The sequence below is a fragment of the Monodon monoceros genome, unplaced genomic scaffold (genome assembly GCF_005190385.1).
Source record: "Monodon monoceros isolate NGI ecotype Baffin Bay Population unplaced genomic scaffold, NGI_Narwhal_1 Super_Scaffold_2, whole genome shotgun sequence".
Taxonomy (NCBI): Eukaryota; Metazoa; Chordata; class Mammalia; order Artiodactyla; family Monodontidae; genus Monodon; species Monodon monoceros.
Window position 1 is genome coordinate 57,418,056 of NW_021703776.1, and position 20,443 is coordinate 57,438,498.

At 42.1% G+C, this 20,443-nt stretch overlaps 1 protein-coding gene across 2 annotated transcripts in view; it reads right to left on the reverse strand.

Moving 5' to 3' along the window:
• Positions 1–20,443, reverse strand: part of JAZF1 (JAZF zinc finger 1) — a 336,892-nt gene that overhangs the window by 236,322 nt on the left and 80,127 nt on the right. The window lies entirely within an intron of this gene.

The window sequence follows — 20,443 nt, forward strand, 5'->3', positions numbered from 1 at the left end:
AAGTGATCCCTAATTTTTTTTCTTGGCTGTCTGGGGATTTCCCCTTTCGTTTGCTTTTATTTCTTTAAGGAAAACCTATATCTACCAGAACAGTACTACTTCAGAAAATAACATGGTTCAGAAATGCACCATTAGTTTGCATGAAAATCTCATCTCCCCATTTTCTGAGGAAAAAGTCGCAAAAAATGAAGACCCTCCACATACAGTTAACCATCACTTGCTTCTTAGAGAAAATTTTATTGAGGACTTGTCTATTTAGAACATTAAGCTTCAGAACGTAACCACTGTACACATGGTTTTTCAAACTTACCGAGAGAAAAGACCATGTGTTTACATGAAATGAGGAGTATGAAAATCTAATCTTGTCTTTGTCATGTTTCCTTTTCTTTTCCTTGACAAATGACTGTTCTCCTATGAAGAACTTTTTAAAAATGCCAGTTTGGGGGCTTCCCTGGTGGCGCAGTGGTTGAGAGTCGGCCTGCCGATGCAGGGGACGCGGGTTCGTGCCCCGGTCCGGGAGGATCCCACATGCCACGGAGCGGCTGGGCCCGTAAGCCATGGCCGCTGAGCCTGCGCGTCCGGAGCTTGTGCTCTGCAATGGGAGAGGCCCCAACAGTGAGAGGCCCGCGTACCGCAAAAAAAAAAAAAAAAAAAAAAAGCCAGTTTTAAAAGGGAAAAAATGATCACCATCAGTATACTCATATATTCTTTCTCCTCCCCGATTTGTTCCTAATGGAAATGAAGGAGGTAAGGAGAGGGGTTTGACAAAGGGTCTTTATTTCTTCCCAAGCAATTACCCAGACAAGCCCGTTTCCCAGTGGATATCTCCCTGCCAACTTCTTAACTACATCCAAAGCCCCTCATGAAGACTAGATGCCCAATGTTGACAGATAGAGACTGGAAAACTGGGGGGAGGGGGGGGGGGGGTCTGAAGACAGGCTCCTTCATAGAGCTTAAGGGCTGTGTAGAGTTAACATCCACTTGGCTACAACTTGCTGGGAAAGGGGCAGTGAAACAGGAGCATGGCAGCTAAGAGCACCTCCGCCTGAAATGGTGCTCCAAAAATTTCATCACCTTTTACAGTATAATTCTTCATTTTTCTACAAATCTCTCTTCCATATTGCTAAATCTTTTTGTTGTTGTTGACTTGGAGACATTTTCTCGTTAGGAGCTAGTTTGCCAACAGGCTTCCAGTGTCTTATAAAAGAAATTCAGCAATTCATTATAAATGCTGTTGGTGGCTCACTTCTTGCCATCAAGGTACAACTAGGTTGCAGGTATTTAGACCTGGAGGCTCCACGGTGGAACACGTTTTTCAATTTCCTACTTACACAAGAAAACCTCAGTAAGTTCCCATTTTATAGGAGTGCCGCCTACCGTGAAGATCAAAGTCAGAGGTGAGTGTGATGAAGTCTGGCCAGACTTGTTCAGTGTCTCCTCTTCCTTCTGCTTCCAAACCCTGCCCTACCATCCCCCAAAAGGAAGGGGGCCTGTCTCCATTTCTGGGGAGCGGTCCTCTGATCCTCCTCTGCTGGAATACTGTTATTTTCACCTGCCAAACCATCATTATTCCACTAAATCACTATTTGCATTTTGTTGCCTCACGCATTTCTTTTTTTAGTGGAGATGGGTGTTTATGTGAGTTTATATAATCCTTCTAAGGATAAGTTCATTCTTAAACTACTAAAGGACTTGATTTCCATGTTAATTCCTTTTTCCGAGGTCATTTTAAATGATCATCTCTGAGGTAGGAAACTGGTCAAATTATTAGCACTGCATATACTCATCATATTGTCAACCACCATTGCTTTTCAACAAGAAGGAAAATGCTCTCCATGCCATGGTCCCCATTTGGATACTCCTTGTCATCAGATTACATTCCAGTGAGCAACAGAGGGGAAAAAGTACGGAGACTAAAGCAGTAATAGTATTGGATATCTAGGGAAATAAAATAAATTTAAGCAGTTACAACCTCGTCCTTACATATATATTGATGATAGTTTGTCAAAACTATGCTTCTATAACTAAAAAAAATGAAGAACAGGTAAGAGAAACAAGAAATTCAATGGTAGAAATATACTATTCAGACTGAAAATGTCATGTTAAATGTGGGTCCCCAAGAATATAACCCTAAGCACCCCCAAATCCATCATGGTGCCAATGTCCATCAAGAGTAGGGCTCCAGAGTCAGCAGGGCTCTGACCCCAACATCCACCGTGGATACTGGGCTATTACTTAACCCCTCTAAACCAAAGTTTCCTCAACCGTCAGCTTAATGATTGAACCTTCCTCATCGGGCCATAGTGAGGATTAAATCAGACCTTGCCTATGTAGCGCTTACAGTGCCTGGCACTTATGAACCCAATGCATGTCAACCGGCACCGTCATCTTCATCATGACCAACAACCCACCTCTCTGCTGATCAAAGATGCAGATGTCCAGTAAGAATGCACTCTGAATATCGGGTTTCCTCCAATTTCTTCTACAACTGTGTTTAACTTGCCCATTCTTTATATCTTATTTGTTAGAACTTTAAACATTACCAAATCAAGGCATAAGAATCTACAGTTAACTTTTAACATAAATTTTAGGCCAATATATGTGCCAATGGGAGAGATTATTTTAGGGTTACAATGCTAAAATATTTTCTATTCCATCTAGACAAAGAGTTAATAGCTAACTCACTCTATATTTGAATCCTCTCATCTGAGCATCACAATACCCTCTCAAACAGGTATTATTACTCCCATTTCATAGAGAAGAATGAGACTTAGCCTACAAGGCCACAAGGCTAATAGCTGAAGGAGCCCAGAATGAAGGTAAGTTATCTGACTTTTAACCATGCCTCCTCATCCCCTTGTCTTCCTCTTTTCCTATTCAAATCATTCTTTTTTTCCTATCCCATGGATTTTTTTTTAGATATTTTATTTAAAAATCAATTAGAATTATCATTTTTCTAATTCTATCAGATGAAATAGCATTATTATTTTTATATACTTTTGAGAGCTGTACTTTATCACCCTGAACTTCAAGTTTTCAATGTCTCAAATAGAAGTCCACATTTTCTTGAATATTTAATGTTTCCCTCTAATGGTCATATTCTTTTTCACAATTATTAAAAACTGCAGTTGTTAAACTAGGTATTTATGAGGCATTTTCCCTTACTCCCAATATGCTACCATAACAATTTTCACCACTAAGAACATTCTTAAAATAGTTTAGATTTTTAAATTTAGGTATTATTCCCATTAAATCCACTTTTAGACAAAAGAGAAAAAGGTTTTAATTTCTTATATGCTCTTAAAGTCAACTTAATATTAACTTGAAAAAAAAGAATCCTGAATGAAGATCTCTCTGTAAATTTAAATACATAATAAGATCAAAGGGGAATTCATTTAATATAAAATGTGTTCATTACTTTTGGGTTTTAAAATTCAGAAATATACTTCAACAGCCATATCTCCTTCAGAATAGTCAGTGTGTATGTGGCCCAACCAAGAAAATATTCTTTTACTTAAATTACATATAAGGGTCCTTAAATCCCACTTGATAGAAATTAAAGGACTCAGCTTTTATCTTAGCATGCCCATAGGTCAAAACCTTGTAAAATCAATTTAGCAGTAACACTTCATACAGTTCAAGTGTTCTTACTGCGAGAAAAAATTTTGTGCTGGAATGGCTTAATTACACAAGTATACATAGCAACATTCAACCTCCGGTTAAAAGAGGTTAATATTTTGGGAAACTCTTCGATATTTTGTCCTCTCCTTGGGGGCACATTTGGAGTGTTATATATGACCCCATGTATATAAATAAACATTGTGTTCACATATATATAAAGGGCACCCAAAGGATAGGAGTTAATATTTAAATTATCAACTTTAATTAGTTTCAAATTACTTTTTAAAATCTGGCAGCAGTAATCTAATTTTAACATCCCATTTTAGGGAAAAGAAAGCAGAGAGTCATATCAACCATTGCCAAAGTAGAAAAAGAAGGAAATAAAAAGATCTCATTTTCAGAAATGACACCTCCTTAATTTTGGCTTTCACTTAGTTAAAATACAGAGCTGGACTCATCTTTGCTCTTATACCATGTGTTCAGAAAGTGCTAAAAAAATTTTAAGTGGGGGCACCGTTTAAACTACTTCATAGATCTGCTTCTAGAAATTTCTATCTTGAAATTTCCATCCATAGGCAAATAATCAATGTTAGTTCATATCATTTTAATCCCTTTATTAAAACATGTCCCTTGAACATTTTCTACAGAGTGTTCTAGTTCTAGTTACTATGTGTATTTGAAGTACATCAAAGGCCTCATCTTTTTAAAAACATTCAATGGTGATGTTTCAATATGTGACTTAACACCCCCATTTCCACCATTAGTTAGAATCAGTGAATTTGGTGTTGCACACAAAAAAGTGCTGACTGAATGATTTCGAACTAAATTCTCTGAGAAACCAGAGTGTTGATCTATTACCACTTAGATATCTTCTCAATTTTTAAAAATTTCTCCTGGTATGTATGACTATTTCACAGGGCTAAAATCCATCCAGGTCTACCAGGCCATGAACTTGCTGGTCTGTTTTTTGTTTTTTTTTGTTTTTTTAACATCTTTATTGGAGTATAATTGCTTTACAATGGCGTGTTAGTTTCTGCTTTATAACAAAGTGAATCAGTTATATATACACATATGTTCCCATATCTGTTTTGCTGATAAGGTGCCAAGTCAGGAGGACACAGCCCATCACAGAGCCCAGAGCACACCCCAGATGACAGGTGCTGCCCCCTTCAAGTGCTGTAGCGCCCCCCTGTGGCAATGCCCACAGACAAGCCAATAACACGGATGCCTTTTAGGATGTGTCACTGACAAGAGTAAGGGGTGAGTTGACAGCAGAAGCAGAGGAGCAAAGAAGGAATTCAGCACTCAGTAAAACTTGGTCCTTCCCCTTCACTCTCCCACACCTCCACTCACAAATATTTAGCCAGTGCCATGAGCACATGAGAAACATGGAAACACCTGTGAGACAGACCATAGTTCTGGCCCTCATGGAGCTTATATTCTCGTACAGTGAAAACAAGAGACAGACAATAACCATGTAAATACAGAAATAAGGTCATGTCAGATAGTGATATATGCCCCCAGGCCTCAGAGGTGGGAAGAAGTGTAAATGTCCAAAATGTGGTAGACTATGAAACGGGAGAATACACAGATATTAGTAATGTAATCCTTTGAAATAGAAGTCAAAGTTCTGTTTGTGGCAACAGACATCTGTAATTTTTTTAACCAACAAGTGATCTAAAACCAAAAAACTGTCTGCCAACCCAATACCCATCCTTTCCTTTTTCCATTGACACATATTCCTAACGTTCACCCCGAATAAAGGCTACGTTTGTCGGCCTCAAGTTCCGCTCCACATCTGGCAAGTGGAGGGGCAGAAACTGAAGAGCTAGCTCACCCAACACTAGAGGTCACGACCTTTCCAGGCCCCATCTCTCGGCGCTGCCCTGCTCTGCCAGTCATCTAAAGGCCAACAGTAAGCAGCCTGAAAGCCCTGAAGAGACTCGGACTGGCCTGGGCCTCTGTCTTAGAAACATAAGCTAATGTGTTTGTGCCCCTACACACGTTAGTAAGCTTTGTTTCTAGATTACCATCTGCTGAAAAGCAGCCACCTGTCTTATAGGAACGCCACCAGGAAAGAATGAACCATTAGGCACAGAGCACTTGGAAATTTCTAGAAGAAGGAAATAGGGACAAATAGACCCAAAGCTTGCCCCACCCACACTTGCTTCATTTTTCTGTTCCTGGTCTTTAATGATGCCCTCTTTCCTCCACTGCTCTGGGCTTTCCCACCCAAGCACCTTAGTGAGGCAGAAGAGAATAAATACCCAGAAATATATCTGAAGTCCCATCCAGAGAGAAGCCCTGCACAGAAAAACTGGCACCCCAGAGAGGCGCACAGTCCTTATTCTGTGGTTTGGCTAAGCCCTGACATCCACGTGCTCCCAAGGGTTTGGCATCGCCCCCCTTTGAGAAGCTCCCCACAGCATCAAGGCCAAACTACTCTGGCTAACTTTCAAGGCTTCACCAAATCCACCCCATCTATCCTCACAATTCTTCACTTTCGTCCAAGTCCATCTCTTCATGCTCCGTCAAAGGCACCAGTCATTTCATGCGCTCACTCATTCTTCTAGACCTCCTAGGCCAGACCACACCTCAAGCCTCTGCTAAGCTGCAGCCTACCTGGTCTCCAGCAAAGCCTCAGCTACCTTCCAACATGCAATGATGGTCCCCTCCTCTGAACCTGGGACCTTCATAGGTACTAAGAGGGTGTCTTAGTTCCCACTGCCATGACAAAATGTCATAGACTAGGTGCCCTAAGCGGCAGACATTTATATTCTCACAGTTCTGGAGGCTAGAAGTCCCAGATCAAGGTGCCAGCCAGTTCGGGTTCTGGTGAGAGCCCTCTGCCTGGCTTGCAGACAGCCACCTTCTCCTGCAGCGTCACATGGCAGAGAGAGCTCTGACATCTCTTCCTTCTTTAAGGGCATCAGCCCTATTGGATTGGGTCCCCACCCTTATGGGCTCATTTAACCTTAACACCTCCTCACAAGCCCTATCTCCAAATACAGTCACATTGGGCGTTAGGGCTTCAACATATGAGTTTGGGGGGGGGCACAAACATTCAGTCCATAACAGAGGGAGTATGGTGTGAGATGTAAGACACAAAAAGGGAGAGGGGTCAGCAGAACTTGTAGAGACACTGCTTTAGAGAGAGAAGTGAGAAGGTAGGGACTGTGTCTGGTTTTGTTGGAGAAAACAGGAGTAAGGGGAATGACAGAGCCATGAGGTTTTGTTTTTTTGTTTTTTTTTTTTTTGCGGTACGCGGGCCTCTCACTGTTGTGGCCTCTCCCGTTGCAGAGCACAGGCTCCAGCAGCGCAGGCTCAGCGGCCATGGCTCACGGGCCCAGCCGCTCCGTGGCATGTGGGATCTTCCCGGACCAGGGCACGAACCCGCGTCCCCTGCATCGGCAGGTGAACTCTCAACCACTGCGCCACCAGGGAAGCCCACCATGAGGTTTTGTGATGAGGAAAAACTTATGTGTACAAGGCAACCCTGTTATGAGCACAACAGTATATAACAAAAGGCCATCCTTGGTGTTACTCTCTGAAGGTCGCTGACACTTGACCACATAAATTCGAAAATGACCTTTACTACCTTTTCATAAAAACAACGGAAATCCCTCATAGACATGATATTGAAAACCATTAGTAACTGAGCTGAGAAAAACACCTCTCATCAAATTAAATATTATGTCTTTTAAGAGCATTAATGAAAAGATTTATAGAAGGACTGCATCTTTCACCCAGTTATGCATATTGGTTGATGGAGAAATCAGGAAAAAATTCAATTTATAAAAGTGCAGCCCTGTTCTGGACATTTTATTTTCTTACTAGAAGACAGTCAACAAAGGATTTTCAAAACTTTCTTATTGTCAATTCATTAAAAAAAATAAAATCCTCAAATCGGGGCTTCTCTGGTGGCGCAGTGGTTAAGAATCTGCCTGCCAATGCAGGGGACACAGGTTCGATCCCTGGCCCAGGAAGATCCCACATGCTGCGGAGCAACTAAGCCCGTACGCCACAACTACTGAAGCCCACGTGCCTAGAGCCCGTGCTCCGCAGCAAGAGAAGCCACCGCAATGAGAAGCCTGCGCACCGCAACAAAGAGTAGCCCCCGGTCGCTGTAACTAGAGAAAGCCCACGCGCAGCAACGAAGACCCAACACAGCCAGGATAAAAACAAAACATCTCAAATCACATCTCTCTCCTGTTTGGAAACCCAGAGGTGGAAAGCCGACTGCCAACAAAACACTGACTTACACTGCCCTCTGCTGGTTCACTGGCCACATGTCAAGTTCCTTAGTTTACAAAGTTGCCAAAAGTCAAGTCCAGTATTTTGAACCAGCAAATTCAAGCCTAATTACTAAAAACAGGTTGTGGAAAATATTACTAAGTGGCTTAAATACCATCTGTATCACATCAGGCACACACTCCTAATGAAAAGGGCACATGTGTGGGAAGAGGTGGTGCCGGATCACATTTGCTAACCTAATAGAAAGGGTTTTTAAACTCTTTAAAATGTGCTTTAAATTCACAATAACGCCTTTAAATTGCCCCCTTTCACACCTAACCCTTGCCATGCCAACCAACTTTTCAGAAAACAAACAAATATAATAAAAAAAATTAAATCTTGGTTCTACTACTGCATTTCAGCCTCCGGTTAAATCAGCTTAGCTATAAATAACTGCATATTACTGCAGTTAACAAAATTCATTTTCTAAGTATAGACTTTTTTTTAAATTTAGAAGCTGCTAATTTGCCAGAATGTTGCTGGAAAATATGCCATTTGTTTCAACATGCACACATCAGCTTCCATTAAAATGATTACGGCATCATTTGAAAGTCTAAAGCATTTATTAGGTGTCTCCAATTCCACAGAGCGTTTTACTAAGCCCTGTAGTAATGAGTTAAGCCAAACCCTCACCTCCGAGCTTGTTTCCTTAAACAGATGAAGTAACACACAATTGACACAATGGAACAAACAGCACAGGTGTATTAACTTAGGTGACTGTACCTGTATTTTGTTCTGGCAAAAAGTGGGAGCGTACTATGAGCTGGATGTTTATAAAGAGCAGAGTGGGAGGAAATCACAGTTGTCTAAAATTCAAATAGGGATGCCTTTGTAAGGAGGTGGGACTCCAGGTAGCTAAATGAATGGAGAAGGCTTGGGAACCCCAGAACAAAGGAGGCAGCCACAGGCTGGGAGGTCTTCCTGGACAGATGAGTGGGACAATGACAAGAAAGCAGTAAATCTTAGAAATGCCACGACTCCCAAAGCCCACACAGCAACCTTCCTTACCGAAGTCCAGGGCACCATGTGCTTCTGCACAGGCATGATGGGCTCCGGGCTGCCAGTCTGCCACTGGCTCAGACGCATTCAGAGAGTTCCAGATGCAGGTGCAAAGTCAGCTCCACATCACTGGCCTGCCTTAGTCACTGGCCTGCTTTCCGGGCCATCTTTGAGAGTGTACACCTTCCTTCATGTGGATGGGCAATCCCTGAAGTTCTCCCACAGCTCTTTGGTACATTTATTCATTTTAATCAATGAACACTTAACCATAGCCCAAGCCTCATTACAAATATTAACATATTAAATTCTCATAACCATTCCATAATATAGGCACTATTATTAAATTCCCAATTTAACATATGAGGAAACTGAGGCACACAAAAGTCAACACTTTTCTCAAGTTCACACAACTAGTAAGTGGCAGAGACGGGAATCAAGCCGAGGCATTCTGATTCCGAGTTTGTGCTCTTAACTGATACGCTGGGTCAGAAAACATAACACATGTTACAATCTCCAAGTAGAAAAAAGAACACTGTATGGTAAGGACAGGATAAGTTTTGCTGAGGAAACAACCAACCTCCAAATCCACCAGGTTTATTTCTTGCTCGCACTACTTGCCCATTGAGAGTTGTCAGTCACCACGCAACAGGGACAAGGGGGCCCCAGAGAAGCTCACATCAGCAATTACATGCTCTTGCCCAGATGTGCCACATCACTCATTTCCTACTTGGAACTCACTGGCTGGAATCAATCATAGGGACCAGCCAATCTGATTCACCAATCACATAACTCATCCCCAGGCAAGGGTCTGGGAAGTGTGCTCTTACTCTGTGCCTGGAAGGAGGTAGAAGTGGAAATATTGGGCAAACCACCAGGAAAGACTACCAGAAAACAATACAGTGACAACTGCAGTAGTAATGTCACAATTTTGGTAAACAAAGATGACATCACTGGCCCACTCACATACGTCATGTGGTTTTTCCACTTGCAGTAATGGATTTGCAGGCATCTAATCAAGCAGCACTGGTTCATTCATGCATTCACTCATCCAAAGCACTTAGTGAGTAGCCGCTTTCAAACTAGTTGGGGAAGCCCACATTTCCACATGCGCAAAACTTGATAAAAGTGGCAAATGAATATACAAGGATACTAACTGGACACAACTGACACACTCAGGTGGGAAAAAAATCAGCAACCTGAGAAGTGATATGCATTGTGAAGGAAATAAATCTTTATGTGGCTTTATGATGGAAGCCCAGAGACACGGACAAACAGACTAAGCAGGTGGAGGGAGGCCGGCTGCCTGGAGCAGGGGATGTGTTCTGGACAGAGCGCTGCTCAGAAATGGTGCTCTGTAGCTGGGGAAGCAAGAAGCCGACCCGTGAATGCTCCTCGGTTTTCAGTAGAGTGACATCAGTGAGACGTGAACACGTGCTGCCTGAAAATGAAACTTTCGCAATATAATTTTGTCAATTCCCAAAAATAGGTTGGGCACTTGAATGGAAAATAAAATCACATTGTCTCAGAATGATAATTTTTTTCCTCTGCTTCCTTCTGAAAGGTGAATGTGAAATCTGAATTAACTAGAAAACATACTGGGAAAGCACACACACTGGACAGTTCAGATTTGGGGAAATGTTTATATTTGAGCAATACTCAAAAACAGGTTTCTGGACATTTAAGTCTCTAAGCTATTTTATAAATTGAAAAAATTTTAGAACTAAGAAAATATAAACCAAAATTCTAGTCCAGGCACTGCATTTTATAGGAAGAATTTGAAACACAAAGAGGCTCAAGGCCACACAACTCATTTGGATCCACGAGGGGATGTGCACACTGCTTCCCCACCCAGTTATCAGCTCTGTCCTGCTTCCACAATTACACAACTACTCCTAAAGAAAAATATGTGTAGTGCCAAATGGTGGCAGTAGTGTAAACGTTAATAACCATATGACCCAGCTGAATTCAAAAGTGTTGACAAACCTAGACTTTACATATGAGTGGGGATGGTGACTGCTCTGTTTCTTATATTAAATCCCCTGGTGTCTGAAAACACAAGTTTTCTATTGTGTCATTTAACAAGGGCAAGGCAGTGTTTTTCAAATTCTGGGTCAATCCAGTTAGCGGATCACACCAGGATTTTTTTTTTTCTTTTTCAATGAAGCAAAATACATATCTAACTTGGGCTGTATTTTCATTTGCCCAATATAAAGACAGATTAATTTTTCTTGTTCTTGCCTTTGCCCAAGAATGCATAGGCCATGAACAACTATTTTTTTTTTTTACTGTTTAAATAAAACCTGGTTTTAAGGGTAAACGAGTTGTGAAAAGATTCGGTTAAGAGAGGCCGGTAAGAAGTACACGTGGTGTTGCCCCTGCTGACTTCCCTCGTTGGTGACCACACTCCCACACCCCGCTCCGAGGCTGAAGAGAGAGGCAGGGACAGAGCAATAGGGCTCTGATGTACTGAGTTTGGAATCCCATCCTGGAGGAGATGGGAGACCAGTGGCTCAATGGGATACCACCTGGAATGGGCCTGGGATGATGCTTTTGAGAGAAGACCAAGGTCAAGGCAAGCCAGTGAGTCATAGCTCACCCCACAGAAGGTCCCAAGGCAGGGAGGAAACATGGGGGGAGGATGGAGATGAGAACCAAAGAGGAACAGCTGGTTCCAAGTTCTAGTTGGGAGTTACGGTGGGGACGGAAGATCTTAAAAAAGGAAAAACAAAAACCATGACATGATACCAGCAAAGGGGAAGGAATGGTGACCTATGTAAACAAGAAGCTGCCCTAAAGGAGCAAAATTTAGGGGCACACACACAGACACTTCTATCCCTATATATACTTCTTCTCCAACTTCTTCTCTACCTGAAACATTTCCCCTGTACTATGGGACACTCCATTCTTTAGATTCTGAATAGGGGATGGCAGGCAAGGTTCCCTAAAGGAGTATTTAAGAATCTCCAGGAAAGGCGGGCCAGTAGTTTTATTTATTTATTTTTTGAAATTTTGAATTTTATTTTTTATAGAGCAGGTTCTTATTAGTTATCTATTTTATACATATTAGTGTATACATGTCAATCCCAATCTCCCAATTCATCCCACCACCCCCCCAACCCCCCACTGCTTTCCCCCCTTGGTGTCCATACATTTATTCTCTACATCTGTGTCTCAATTTCTGCCCTGCAAACCAGTTCATCTGTACCATTTTCCTAGGTTCCACATATAAGTGTTAATATACGATATTTGTTTTGCTCTTTCTGACTTACTTCTGTACGACAGAAGTATACAGACTGTATACAGGCTCTATATGACAGTCTCTAGATTCATCCATGTCTCTACAAATGACCCAATTTAGTTCCTTTTTACGGCTGAGTAATATTCCATTGTATATATTATTATTATTATTATTTTTGTGGTACACGGGCCTCTCACTGCTGTGGCCTTTCCCGTTGTGGAGCACACGCTCTGGACGCACAGGCTCAGCGGCCATGGCTCACGGGCCCAGCCACTCCGTGGCATGTGGGATCTTCTCAAACCAGGGCACGAACCCATGTGCCCTGCATCGGCAGGCGGACTCTCAACCACTGCGCCACCAGGGAAGCCCCCCTGTATACATATACCACATTTTCTTTATCCATTCGTCTGTTGATGGGCATTTACGTTGCTTCTATGACCTGGCCATTGTAAATAGTGCTGCAATGAACATTGGGTGCATGTGCCTTTTTGAATTATGGTTTTCTCTGGGTATATGCCCAGTAGTGGGATTGCTGGGTCATATGGTAATTCTATTTTTAATTTTTTAAGGAACCTCCATACTGTTCTCCATAGTGGCTGTATCAATTTACATTCCCACCAACACCGCAAGAGGGCTCCCTTTTCTCCACACCCTCTCCAGCAATTGTTGTGTGTAGATTTTCTGATGATGCCCATTCTAACTGGTGTGAGGTGATACCTCATTGTAGTTTTGATTTTCATTTCTCTAATAATTAGTGATGTTGAGCAGCTTTTCATGTGCTTCTCGGCCATCTGTATGTTCTCTTTGGAGAAATGTCTATTTAGGTCTTCTGCCCATTTTTGGATTGGTTTGTTTTCTTAATATTGAGCTGCATGAGCTGTTTATATATTTTGGAGATTAATCCTTTGTCCATTGATTCGTTTGCAAATATTTTCTCCCATTCTGAGGGTTGTCTTTTCGTCTTGTTTGGAGTCTCCTTTGCTTTACAAAAGCTTTTAAGTTTCATTAGGTCCCATTTGTTTATCTTTGTTTGTATTTCCATTACTCTACGAGGTGAATCAAAAAAGATCTTGCTGTGATTTATGTCAAAGAATGTTCTTCCTATGTTTTCCTCTAAGAGTTTTATATTGTCTGGTCTTATATTTAGGTCTCTAGTCCATTTTGAGTTTATTTTTGTGTATGGTGTTAGGGAGTGGCCTAATTTCATTCCTTTACATGTAGCGGTCCAGTTTTCCCAGCACCACTTATTGAAGAGACTGTCTTTTCTCCATTGTATATCCTTGCTTCCTTTGTCATAGATTAGTTGACCACAGGTGCATGGGTTTATCTCTGGACTTTCTATCCTGTTCCATTGATCTATATTTCTGTTTTTGTGCCAGTACCATATTGTCTTGATTACTGTAGCTTTGTAGTATAGTCTGAAGCCAGGGAGTCTGATCCCTCCAGCTCCATTTTTCTTTCTCAAGATTGCTTTGGCTATTCAGGGTCTTTTGTGTCTCCATACAAATTTTAATATTTTTTTGTTCTAGTTCTGTAAAAAATGCCATTGGTGACTTGATAGGGATTGCATTGAACCTGTAGATTGCTTTGGGTAGTATAGTCATTTTCATAATATTGATTCTTCCAATCCAAGAACATGGTATATCTCTCCATCTATTTGTATCACTTTTAATTTCTTTCATCAGTGTCTTATAGTTTTCTGCATACAGGTCTTTTGTCTCCTTAGGTAAGTTTATTCCTAGGTATTTTATTCTTTTGTTGCAATGGTAAATGGGAGTGTTTCCTTAATTTCTCTTTTAGATTTTTCATCATTAATGTATAGGAATGCAAGAGATTTCTGTGCATAAATTTTGTACCCTGCAACTTTGCCAGATTCACTGATTAGCTCTAGTAGTTTTCTGGTGGCATCTTTAGGATTATCTATGTATAGTATCATGTCATCTGCAAACAGTGACAGTTTTACTTCTTCTTTTCCAATTTGTATTCCTTTTATTTCTTTTTCTTCTATAATTGCCGTGGCTAGGACTTCCAAAACTATGTAGACTAATAGTGGTAAGAGTGGACATCCTTGTCTTGTTCCTGATCTTAGAGGAAATGCTTTCAATTTTTCACCATTGAGAATGATGTTTGCTGTGGGTTTGTCATATATGGCCTCCACTATGTTGAGGTAGGTTCCCTCTATGCCCACTTTCTGGAGAGTTTTTACCATAAATTGGTGTTGAATTTTGTCGAAAGCTTTTTCTGCATCTACTGAGATGATCATATGGTTTTTATTCTTCAGTTTGTTAATATGGTGTATCACATTGATTGATTTGCATACACTGAAGAATCCTGCATCCCTGGGATAAATTCCACTTGATCATAGTGTATGATTCTTTTATAGTGTTGTTAGATTCTGTTTGCCAGTATTTTGCTGAGGATTTTTGCATCTATATTCATCAGTGATATTGGTCTGTAATTTTCTTTTTTTGTAGTATCTCTGTCTGGTTTTGGTATCAGGGTGATGGTGGCCTCGTAGAATGAGTTTGGGAGTGTTCCTTCCTCTGCAATTTTTTGGAAGAGTTGGAGAAGGATGAGTGTTATCTCTTCTCTAAATGTTTGATAGAATTCACCTGTGAAGCCATCTGGTCCTGGACTTTTGTTGGCAGATTTTTAATCACATTTTCAATTTCATTAGTTGTGATTGGTCTGTTCATATTTTCTATTTCTTCCTCGTTCAGTATTGGAAGGTTATACGTTTCTAAGAATTTGTCCATTTCTTCCAGGTTGTCCATTTTATTGGCATAGAGTTGCTTGTAGTAGTCTCTTAGGATGTTTTGTATTTCTGCGGTGTCTGTTGTAACTTCTCCTTTTTCAATTCTAATTTTATAGATTTGAGTCCTCTCCCTCTTTTTCTTAATGAGTCTGGCTAATGGTTTATCAATTTTGTTTATCTTCTCAAAGAACCAGCTTTTAGTTTGACTGATCTTTGCTAGTGTTTTGTTTCTATTTCATTTATTTCTGCTCTGATCTTTATGATTTCTTCCCTTCTGCTAACTTTGGGTTTTGCTTCTCCTTCTTTCTCTAGTTCCTTTAGGTGTAAGGTTACATTGTTTATTTGAGAGTTTTCTTGCTTCTTGAGGTAGGCTTGTATTGCTATAAACTTCCCTCTTAGAACTGCTTTTGCTACATCGCATAGGTTTTGTATCATTGTGTTTTCATTGTCATTTGTCTCTAGGTATTTTTTGATTTCCTCTTTGATTTCTTCAGTGATCTCTTGGTTATTTAGTAATGTACTGTTTAGCCTCCATGTATCTGTGTTTTTTATGTTTTTTTCCGTGTAATTCATTTCTAATCTCATAGTGTTGTGGTCAGAAAAGATGCTTGGTATGATTTCAATTTTCTTAAATTTACTGAGGCTTGATTTGTGACCCAAGATGTGATCTATTCTGGAGAATGTTCCGTGCGCACTTGAGAAGGAAGTGTAATCTGCTGTTTCTGGATGGAGTGTCCTATAAATATCAATGAAATCTATCTGGTCTGTTGTGTCATTTAAAGCTTGTGTTTCCTTATTAATTTTCTGTTTGGATGTTCTGTCCATTGGTGTAAGTGAGGTGTTGAAGTCCCCCACTATTATGGTGTTACTGTCAATTTCCTCTTTTATAGCTGTTAGCAGTTGCCTGATGTGTTGACATGCTCCTATGTTGGGTGCATACATATTTATAATTGCTATATCTTCTTCTTGGATTGATCCCTTGATCATTATGTAGTGTCCTTCCTAGTCTCTTGTAACATTCTTTATTTTAAAGTCTATTTTATCTGATATGACTATTGCTACTCCAGCTTTCTTTTGATTTCCAATTGCATGGAATATCTTTTTCCATCCCTTCACTTTCAGTCTGTATGTGTCCTTAGGTCTGAAGTGGGTCTCCTGTAGTCAGCATATATATGGGTCTCGTGTTTGTATCCATTCAGTGAGCCTGTGTCTTTTGGTTGGAGCGTTTAATCCATTCACGTTTAAGGTAATTATTGATATGTATGTTCCTACTGTCATTTTCTTAATTGTTTTGGGTTTGTTTTTGTAGGTCCTTTTCTTCTCTTGTGTTTCCCACTTAGAGAAGTTCCTTTAGCATTTGTTGTAGAGCTGGTTTGGTGATGCTGAATTCTCTTAGCTTTTGCTTGTCTGTAAAGCTTTTGAATTCGCCATCAAATGTGAATGAGATCCTTGTTGGGTAGAGTAATCTTGGTTGTAGATTCTTCACTTTCATCACTTTAAATATGTCATGTCACTCCCTTCTGGCTTGTAGAGTTTCTGCTGAGAAATCAGCTGTTAACCTTATGGGAGTTCCCTTGTATGTTATTTGTTGATTTTCCCTTGTTGCTTTCAATAATTTTTTTTATTTTTAATATTTGCCTATTTGATTACTATGTGTCTCGGTGTGTTTCTCCTTGGGTTTATCCTGTATGGGACTCTCTGCACTTCCTGGACTTGGGTGGCTATTTCCTTTCCCATGTTAGGGAAGTTTTTGACTATAATCTCTTCAAATATTTTCTCAGGTCCTTCCTCTCTCTCTTCTCCTTCTGGGACCCCTATAATGCGAATGTTTTTGTGTTTAATGTTGTCCCAGAGGTCTCTTAGGCTGTCTTCATTTCCTTTTATTCTTTTTTCTTTATTGTGTTCCACAGCAGTGAATTCCACCATTCTGTCTTCCAGGTCCCTTATCCATTCTTCTGCCTCTGTTATTCTGCTATTGATTCCTTCTAGTGTAGTTTTCATTTCAGTTATTGTATTGTTCATCTCTGTTTGTTTGTTCTTTAATTCTTCTAGGTCTTTGTTAGATGTTTCTTGCATCTTCTCGATCTTTGCCTCCATTCTTTTTCCGAGGTCCTGGATCATCCTTCACTATCATTATTCTGAATTATTTTTCTGGAAGGTTTCCTATCTCCACTTCATTTAGTTGTTTTTTGGGGGTTTTATCCTGTTCCTTCATTTGGTACATAGCCCTCTGCCTTTTCATCTTGTCTATCTTTCTGTGAATGTGGTTTTTGTTCCACAGGCTGCAGGACTGTAGTTCTTCTTGCTTCTGCTGTCTGCCCTCTGGTGGATGAGGCTATCTAAGAGGCTTGTGCAAGTTTCCTGATGGGAGGGACTGGTGGTGGGTAGAGCTGAGTGTTGCTCTGGTGGGCAGAGCCCAATAAAACTTTAATCTGTTTGTCTGCTGATGGGTGGGGCTGGGTTCCCTCCCCGTTGGTTGTTTGGCCTGAGGTGACCCAACACTGGAGCCTACCTGGGCTCTTTGGTGGGGCTAATGGCGGACTCTGGGAGGGCTCCCGCCAAGGAGTACTTCCCAGAACTTCTGCTGCCAGTGTCCTTGTCCCCACGGTGAGCCACAGCCACCCCCACCCCCCACCTCTGCAGGAGACCCTCTAACACTTCCAGGTAGGTCTGGTTCAGTCTCCCCCAGGGTCAGTGCTCCTTCCCCTTGGTCCCGATGCATACACTACTTTGTGTGTGCCCTCCAAGAGTGGAGTCTCTGTTTCCCCCCATCCTGTCGAAGTCCTGCAATCGAATCCCACTAGCCTTCAAAGTCTGATTCTCTGGGAATTCCTCCTCCTGTTGCTGGACCCCCAGGTTGGGAAGCCTGACGTGGAGCTCAGAACCTTCACTCCAGTGGGTGGACTTCTGTGGCATAAGTGTTCTCCAGTCTGTGAGTCACCCACCCAGCAATTATGGGATTTGATTTTACTGTGATTTCGCCCCTCCTACCGTCTCATTGTGGCTTCTCCTTTGTCTTTGGATGCGGGGTATCTTTTTTGGTGAGTTCCAGTGTCTTCCTGTCGATGGCTGTTCAGCAGTTAGTTATGATTCCGGTGCTCTCACAAGACAGAGTGAGAGCACATCCTTCTACTCCGCCATCTTGAACCAATCTTTGGGCCAGTAGTTTTAAAAAGCATTTTCAATAAATCTGGATTTTTCTGTTTGTTATGATTTGAATAATAGAAATTATAGAAAATAAAGTTCAACAATATCTTATCGGCTGGTGAGAACGTCAAGGTTTCAAAGGGTTGACACATCAATCGCTCTACTTTAGTATAAACCAGCTCCATCAGGCTGCCTTCCTCGTAGTAACACTGTCCACATCCCCCCCACCACTCCTTCCCATTTCTCAACAGTAGGTATTAGCAATCCCTCCCACCCTCAAAAATCTGACCTCTCCACCTCTCTCCTCATTTTCAGCAGAGGACTGACCTTGCCTCCAAACACCATAAAGAATAAGCCACTAGATGGCAATCCCTTAGATTGTCGCCCTCACACCTGCAATGCTCCAGCATCTACACCCCACCTTCCTCCTTCCCTCCCATGAGGTTCTTTAGATTACCATCCCCTTTCACCTCCTCAGGGGCCTCACTTGCCCATCAGCATCTTTTCCAATAAGCATTTAAACTGCCTACTTGTCTGTCTTTAAATTAACAAAGCAAAACCTCCCAATCTCTCTACTTTCTAGCCCTGATTCTGTCTCCACAGCTGTCTCTATAGCTGCCTTCCACCCCTCACCTCCCAGCCCTTCCCAGACCCACAGCAATTTTGACTTCATTCTCCCCAGTCCACTGAACTGGCTCTAGCTGAAGTCACCGAATGGCCTCATGTTTACTAGATCCAATGGACCCCCTCAATCTTCCTAAACCTCTTGACAAAGTACAGTACACGAGAGCCTGTCAACTAAACCCCACTCTCCCCCTCAGCTCCCGTGCACATACTGTCTGCCGCTTGTCCTCAGTCTCCTTTGGGGTTCTCTTCTTCCCAGTTTTCAAATGTTGGCTTTATTCTCTTCTGGGCCCTCTGTCCTTCTAAGAGTACAGATTCTCCTTTGGGGCAAGTTTCTCTGCTCCTACGGTTTCAATGACCACCTATGTGATGATGCTGCCAAAATCTATACTTGAATCCTACTGGAAAGGCACTCATCAAGCATGTCCAGAACCCATCTCTCATCATCATGAGTCACAAGACTGCCCCCATTCCATGCATCTCCCACTTCAGTCAGGGCCACCACCAGCTGACTGGATGCCCAAACCAGAATTCTACCAGGCATCACTTTGGCTCATCGGCAGCCCTCAAGTCAAGATCATCAAGTGCTAACCATTCTACTATCTAAATGTGTCTTGAATCTAATCACTTACACCTGGTGGTCAAGAACAGCCTGCCTGAGTTCAAATCCTAGCCCTGCCATTTACAACTCTGTGACTGGGCAAGTCCTGGCCTTCAGTTTCCTCACCTATCCAAAGGACATGTCAGTAGTGTATACAAACTATCTTTGGAGGGTTAAATGAGTTAATATCCATGAGGCACTCAGAGCAGTGGCTGGCACAGTAAGCGCTGTGTCGGGTAGATGGTCCCCTCGTGGTTATCATGCTCATCATTCATCACTACCTGATCCAGGCCCTCATCACCTCTTGCCTGGACAACTCAAACCTCCTTCTAATTGGTCTCCCTGGCTCCCATTTGCCTCCCTCTAGTCTAGCCTCCACAGCATGGCCAAAGTGACCTTTCTTTGCAAACCTAATCATGTCTCTCCCCTGCTTCCAGCTGTTTCCAGTCCCTTCTCCTCACCAGGGCTTGCAGGCTCCTGCCTTCCCTCCCCTCCTCACACCTGACCTTGCACTCCAGCCATAATGAGGTCCTTTAAGTTCCTCTAGTGCATCATGCTTTCTCCACTGTCCCTGTTCTCTCCTCACTCCTGCTCCCTCCTTCAGGTCCCAGCTGAAATGTCCCTTTCCCCAGCAAGCTCTCCCTGACTCTCCAAGTCTTCATTTAAACACCCCCAATAGGCACCAAAGAGAATGCTGTACCTTGCAGTTATTCAGCCATTGCAACTACCAAACGACATGAGTAAATAACTCCTATTCAACCACAGCCTCCCTAATAAGGATGTAAATTCTGGTTTGTCATGGAACGGGGTTCACTTTTTATTTCAGGGCCCCCTTTCACTAAAGCATACCTAGATTCTAGTTCCGTTGAACCCAGGGATGCCTCTCAGTATGTCTCACTGGGGATAAGGGAATGTGAGGATTCTCCAATCAGCATCTGATGGCGGCAGATGATCAAAAATAATGGTGAGGGGCTTCCCTGGTGGCGCAGTGGTTGAGAGCCCGCCTGCCGATGCAGGGGACGCGGGTTCGTGCCCCGGTCCGGGAAGATCCCACATGCCGCGGAGCGGCTGGGCCCGTGAGCCATGGCCGCTGAGCCTGCGCGTCCGGAGCCTGTGCTCCGCAACGGGAGAGGCCACAAGAGTGAGAAGCCCGCGTACCGTAAAA